The following is a 6,000-nucleotide window of genomic DNA, read 5'->3' as shown; positions in this document are numbered from 1 at the left end:
TCCATTTCTCTATTTCCTTACAATGCAAAACACTGTGGGAGAAAGAACACAAAAGACCTTTCTCTTCCACTCACATGAAGTGGCCTAAAAAGGCCACATAGGAAGCTGCAAGCTGGAAAAGAAACAAGCAAAGAACAGGAAGGCCAGCAGAGATAAACGGTGGGGAGGCAGAATGGGAGAAAAAACAAAATCAAAGGACATAAAAAAATATAATGCAGAGTTCAACAGAAGTAAAGAATGAGTGCTTGGGGGAAATATTTTTTTCAACTGTGAATGCTTCCTCGCATGAAACATCACCACAGTCCTGAAAAACATCTTGTCTCCCTTGAAAAATTATTCCACTATTGCTGTTTTTGCACCTGGTCAGTATCGATGTTACACATACACAGATCACCTCTCTCTTCTTTTCACTGTATTAAGTGAATGCAAGGGCACAAAAGAAAGATAATGTCTTCCTGATTTTAAAAGCTTTTTCTCAAATAAATTCTCTATTGGATGTGTATAATTAGCTTCACATTGCCAACAGAAAAATAAATACCTGGTTGGAACCAGATACTGCCTTTAAATCTCTCTGCTCAAAGGTATTCCTCAAAGACATTCTCTAAATTAATACCAGTGTGAAAAATCCTGGAAGATAAACTGGGCACCATGGGAAAAAAGAGTATTAGAACAATTTTTATTGGTGTTTGATTCTTGGAACAAAACAAAACAAGATCTGCATTAGTTAAGCATATTTGGTGAAGAAAATTAGTAGTTTCCTTGTATACATTATATTAATTCTCTTCAGTATTTTCTGTATTGTTTGCACTATTGCAGTTTATGCAGGACATGATAATGTATGATGACAGCCACTAGAAGAAAGTTTGAGCTGTTCGGCTGAGTTACTGCAAAACTCAAAGCCAAACCTGGGTAAAGGCAATGCTATTACCATAAGAGAGAAGTACTGCTGAAGTCTATAGTTATGGCAATAATACATCTATTAACTATTTGTTTTTACAGTATCTTAAAATGTTATACATTGTTAATGACTATTGCCAATATTCTTAATGTGGTGCTCCAATTAAATGCTTCTTATCCAGCTTAAAACAGGCTAAGAGCTCCTGTGGTGGCATCTTCAAACAGCTGAAAGAGCTCACTCCAATTATTCATGCATTTAGTCCTTTCATGCCCTTGAACATTGCAGGGCATTTATCAACAATGTACAATAATTAATTTCTATGTTTTTGCCAAGAAGGGAGATTATCCAGGTTATCAGCAATGGTTTTCCCGCTCACCAACTACTATAACTTTTCTAACGAGAAAAAATTAATTAAAAGACTGTATCCAACTGAAAAGCTGCTGCAATAACCGGTGAGTAAAAAGTTCACAAAGATTCATTTGTCTTACAGAACAGGAAGTTCTGTGTTGCTTATAATTTAATGCTACTTATAATGTCATGTGTTACCTATACACATACTTACTTACTTTCATTCCTTTTCATGATTCCTTTTTTTTTATTCATTCCTTTTTACAGATTTAAAGTTTTAGCATATAGGAATTATTAGAATAATCAGGAACCATTACAGCATGTAAAGTCCCTTTCTTACATTGTTCAGAAAAAAAATGTAGAAAAGAACAGTATTTTTTAAGAAACTAACATAAAGGGACAAAAAGTAAGTTAGTGTCTCCATTAAATCTGAGTCAGGACTAAAATCCATAACATTCACTCCAATAGGAATGAAATTGTGATCGCAGGAGGATTTGCAATAAAAGGTACCTGAAAAACATGTACTTTCATATATTTAACTTTTGCTACTTGAAACATTGCAAATAAATTCTTTGGAGAGATAAAATCTCCTAAGACAAAACTGAAAATTTGTTCTTGGAAAAAATGCTATGAAAAGTATTTTCATAATTTGGCACAGTTGATAGCTATTTAAAAACAGGTTCGCACTGGAAAAAAAGGTCTCATTGGTTTTTGTCATATACTTTTTTGTACCTTTGAGAACTAACAGTATAAATAATATGCCACATAGCAATGCAATAGAATTTATATTCTATATTTAAATTTTAATGTACTGTGTCTTTTATATAACAAATAGTATTATTTATTACAAATCTCATGGCTATGAAGTGCAGTTCAGGCCTCTTGTGCATCATTTTTTAACAGAAACAGACATTCATATGCCTCTTTAGTAATAATACAAAAGTGAACATTGTCTGACAGTTTGTTAAACCACGACAGTTCCACACTGTCGCTTACACAGTTTTGCTGTATGAAGAGCAGAAGCATCATATTCACTGCTGCTTTTGAAAGCATTTTACCATTCAAATTAACTGAAAAATAATTTCAGGGCTCTTGTGAGAGCTCCACGTTAATGTAAGTCAGCTCATTGTGTATAGCAGCCCCAGAAATGTTTCTGAGATTTCTCCCCCCAGAATGCATTATTGGATTCACGTGGAATGACTGACTGATGATGGTTCCCCCTCACTCCTTTACATGCTCACAACTCACTAGAACTGTGAAACCAGTTCAACCGTCTATCTTAAATCTCAACAGCTGGATTCCTAAAACTATTTTCAGAGTAGCTGATTTTCTCACCTACTGGGTATTCAGTTGTCACTTGCGTGGAAGAACATCAACCTGACTGATGCAGCCCTGTCTACAGAACTGCACCTTTTTCTCTGTGACTCATTTTGTACACCAGGATGGTTTTACTATAATGGCACATGGCTCAGACTTTCCAGTACATTCAGTACATCTGCGGTCACGTCAGGAATGTATGTCATAATAGTTTCTCCATAGTGGTAACGTGCACTCAATTTGCAATTCCTGTGGAGGAAAAAATCTAGACAAAAAGATAAATATCAGCAGTGACACACGAACAAGTATATATCCACTAGATAATCCCAATTCTAACTAATAAACTTTTTTCAGGAAAGCTGGTAATTGTCCCCAGGATAAATGCTCTGGATTCTAACTAGATCCGTCAAGCATACATTCTCCAACAAAGCTTGGAAAAGCATGTGAGGTTCAAGGAATTTTTGGAGGAGTGATAATTTTCAACTCAGAAAATGTGGTGGATATAGAGTATTTAGTCACAATCTGACAAAAATAATCAAGAGAAAATTTTGTTTTGGATTGGGTGATACTGTGCTAAAACAAGCAGGTATAGCAGCCAGACCTTATTTTTGCTAGATACAAGAAATAACTAAAGCCCCAAAAGAGAATTACATCATCACACAAAACAAATTATATGCAAGGCATATGTGGGCAAGGAGGGTTTCACTGCATGTAATCTGGAGACATTAGTCCCCAAAAGAAACGACAAAGTTAAGACATAAGCGGCCATATGCCAAGGACATGCTCTTGGAATTGCCAGGAACTGAGCCCTCAGAAGAGCGTGAAGATCGCTTTGGGCTGAGCACTATGTAAAAATGGGTTGGAACAGCGAACCGACCTGTGTGTTCAGAGAAGTAAATTCTTTCAAATACACAAATTGCAGAAAGAAATATTCAACTACAGCCTAATTTATTTCTGTAGGAGAAACAGCCTAGTGAACCTGGTCTCTCACCTTTTTCAGTCATAGAGGAATCACATTAGAACCATTCTTTTAAATAAAAAAAAGTCAAAATATTCTCTACAGTCTATCATTCTACATGGAAACAATTCATATCCAAGCATTATGCACCACAGTTCATTAAAAAATGAATTAAAAATGCCTTTTGTTTTATACAACAGGATATCAGAACTGCCAATAAGCAGCCCGGGTCTCCACAGTCTGCTAGGTAGGGGCAGTGAATCTCCCTACTGGCTCTAGGTATTTTCCCCTAGTGAGAAATAGCAAGCTTCCACTGTGTATTTCTCTGTAATTTATGCAGTTCTCTACCAGATAGATACAAATCCTGCCATACAGATTATGGAAGAATCATCAACCAGGCACTATCCTAACAAACTTCTTCTCTAGCAGTATTAAATATATGATTTTAGCCAGGAGATATTCTGAAACTTGAAAGTTTCAGAAGTCAGCAATCTCTTCTGGCTTGATCTAAAAGTTCAGCTATCTAGATTTGGTGGGGCTTTCGAACACTTTGGCCAGCTACAATTTGTCAAAATTTAATAGGCATATTTATATCGTACCTTGTATTCAGTCTGTGTACCACATATGCATGAAACCCAGGTCTCTAACATCCTGATGCTTTTTCAGAATTATACCTCATTCTGTGCCCAGTATGAGTGTGCTCAATTAATGATATGCTAGTCACTCATTGCTCATTGCTAGTTACTCTCATTGTTCAATGTACAACCCCTTACCATACATATGTATTTATGCTACAGCCTCTTACCTTATTTGTTATTTGAACCTGCCCTGAGGACAAAATTATTGTGCTCCTAATTCCTATGATGTTTATCACTATGATACCAAAGGCATCAACACACATATGGTTACAACATCCCTGTGATCTAAAAGGACAGTTTTATTCCCATTTTACAAAGGGAAGTTGAGGCATGAAAAAAACTATATGCATTTTTATAATTACTTGCTTATGGTCCCCATTTGGTGAGATCCATTAGACAATCTTAATTGTAGCATTAACTAACATTCAAAGATACACTGTATAACCTCACTGACATTTTAAAGTAGTTTTGAGTGTATAACTTCTTATTTTTTTTAAACAAAATTGAAAAACAATTTTCATCATATCATTTCTTCTTGTTTATTGTCACCCAGAAGTCATTAACAAAGTTAGAATCCCCTTCTATGGACCATAGAAGCCTCTGTCACTTACGCTCATGGGATGATGCATATCAACAGTAAAGTCTCAGATGCCAGCAAGAGAACTCCAGCAATGATGTCACTGAGAAAAAAGAGTCAGGCTTGCTGCTCTCAGGTCTGATCTCACCTAGATTTGGATCTAGAGAACAGAGCAGCAACTCTGAGGAGATGGAAATGTCTTGTATTTAGAGAGTGGCTGGAAAGCTGCCTGGTGGAAAAGGACCTGGGGGTGTTGGTCAACAGCCAGCTGAATATGAGCCAGCAGTGTGCCCAGGTGGCCAAGAAGGCCAATGGCATCCTGGCTTGTATCAGAAATAGCGTGGCCAGCAGGAGTAGGGAAGTGATTGTGCCCCTGCACTGGTGAGGCCGCACTTTGAATACTGTGTTCAGTTTTGGGCCCCTCACTACAAGGAAGACGTTGAGGTGCTGGAGCGTGTCCAGAGGAGGGCAACAAAGCTGATGAAGGGTCTGGAGAACAAGTCTTCTGAGGAGCGGCTGAGGGAACTGGGGTTGTTTAGCCTGGAGAAAAGGAGGCTGAGGGGAGACCTTATGGCTCTCTACAACTCCCTGACAGAAGGTTGTAGCGAGGTGGGTGTCGGTCTCTTCTGCCAAGTAACAAAGCGATAGGACAAGAGGAAATGGCCTCAAGCTGTGCCAGGGCAGGTTTAGATTGGACATGAGGAAAAATCTCTTCACCGAAAGGGTTGTCAAGCATTGGAACAGGCTGCCCAGGGACGTGGTGGAGTCACCATCCCTGGAGGTATGGTGACGTGTAGATGAGGTGCTTAGGGACATGGTTTAGTGGTAGACTTGGCAGTGTTAGGTTAACGGCTGGACTTGATGATCTTAAAGGTCTTTTCCAACCTAAATGATTCTATGAGTCTATGAGTGGATACATACAAACCACGATTTTTTAAAAGTTTACCTCTGGGTAAATGAGTTCTGGGCTCATTTTTATAGCAAGGAAAAAGGAAACACTTGAAATTTGGCCTGAGTATCAGGTTCCTGTTCCAAAGAACAACCCTGCATTTACTAGAGCTTAGCAAAGAAAAAGTCAGCAGAACGTTTCTAAAGGGCATATTACTTTCCTCCTACCTTCTTTCCGTGAAACAGCTCAGAATATTTGATGCAAAACAAAAAAGCCTCAAATCAGTACAAGTCTGAAAAAAATTCAGCCTGAACAATTAAAGCACAGCAAAACTATAACCAACTGACAACCAGACTTTATCACAGTAATGTGAAG

At 37.9% G+C, this 6,000-nt stretch overlaps 1 protein-coding gene across 1 annotated transcript in view; it reads right to left on the bottom strand.

Annotated features, from left to right (window-relative positions):
• The window catches only part of CORIN (corin, serine peptidase), a 140,865-nt gene that overhangs the window by 74,658 nt on the left and 60,207 nt on the right, over positions 1–6,000 (bottom strand). The gene's annotated exons all lie outside the window — the stretch shown is intronic.

This window comes from Pygoscelis adeliae, unplaced genomic scaffold, assembly GCF_000699105.1.
Source record: "Pygoscelis adeliae isolate BGI_AS28 unplaced genomic scaffold, ASM69910v1 Scaffold21, whole genome shotgun sequence".
Taxonomy (NCBI): Eukaryota; Metazoa; Chordata; class Aves; order Sphenisciformes; family Spheniscidae; genus Pygoscelis; species Pygoscelis adeliae.
Note: the sequence above shows the minus strand (reverse complement) of the source record. Positions and strands in the feature narration are given on the sequence as shown.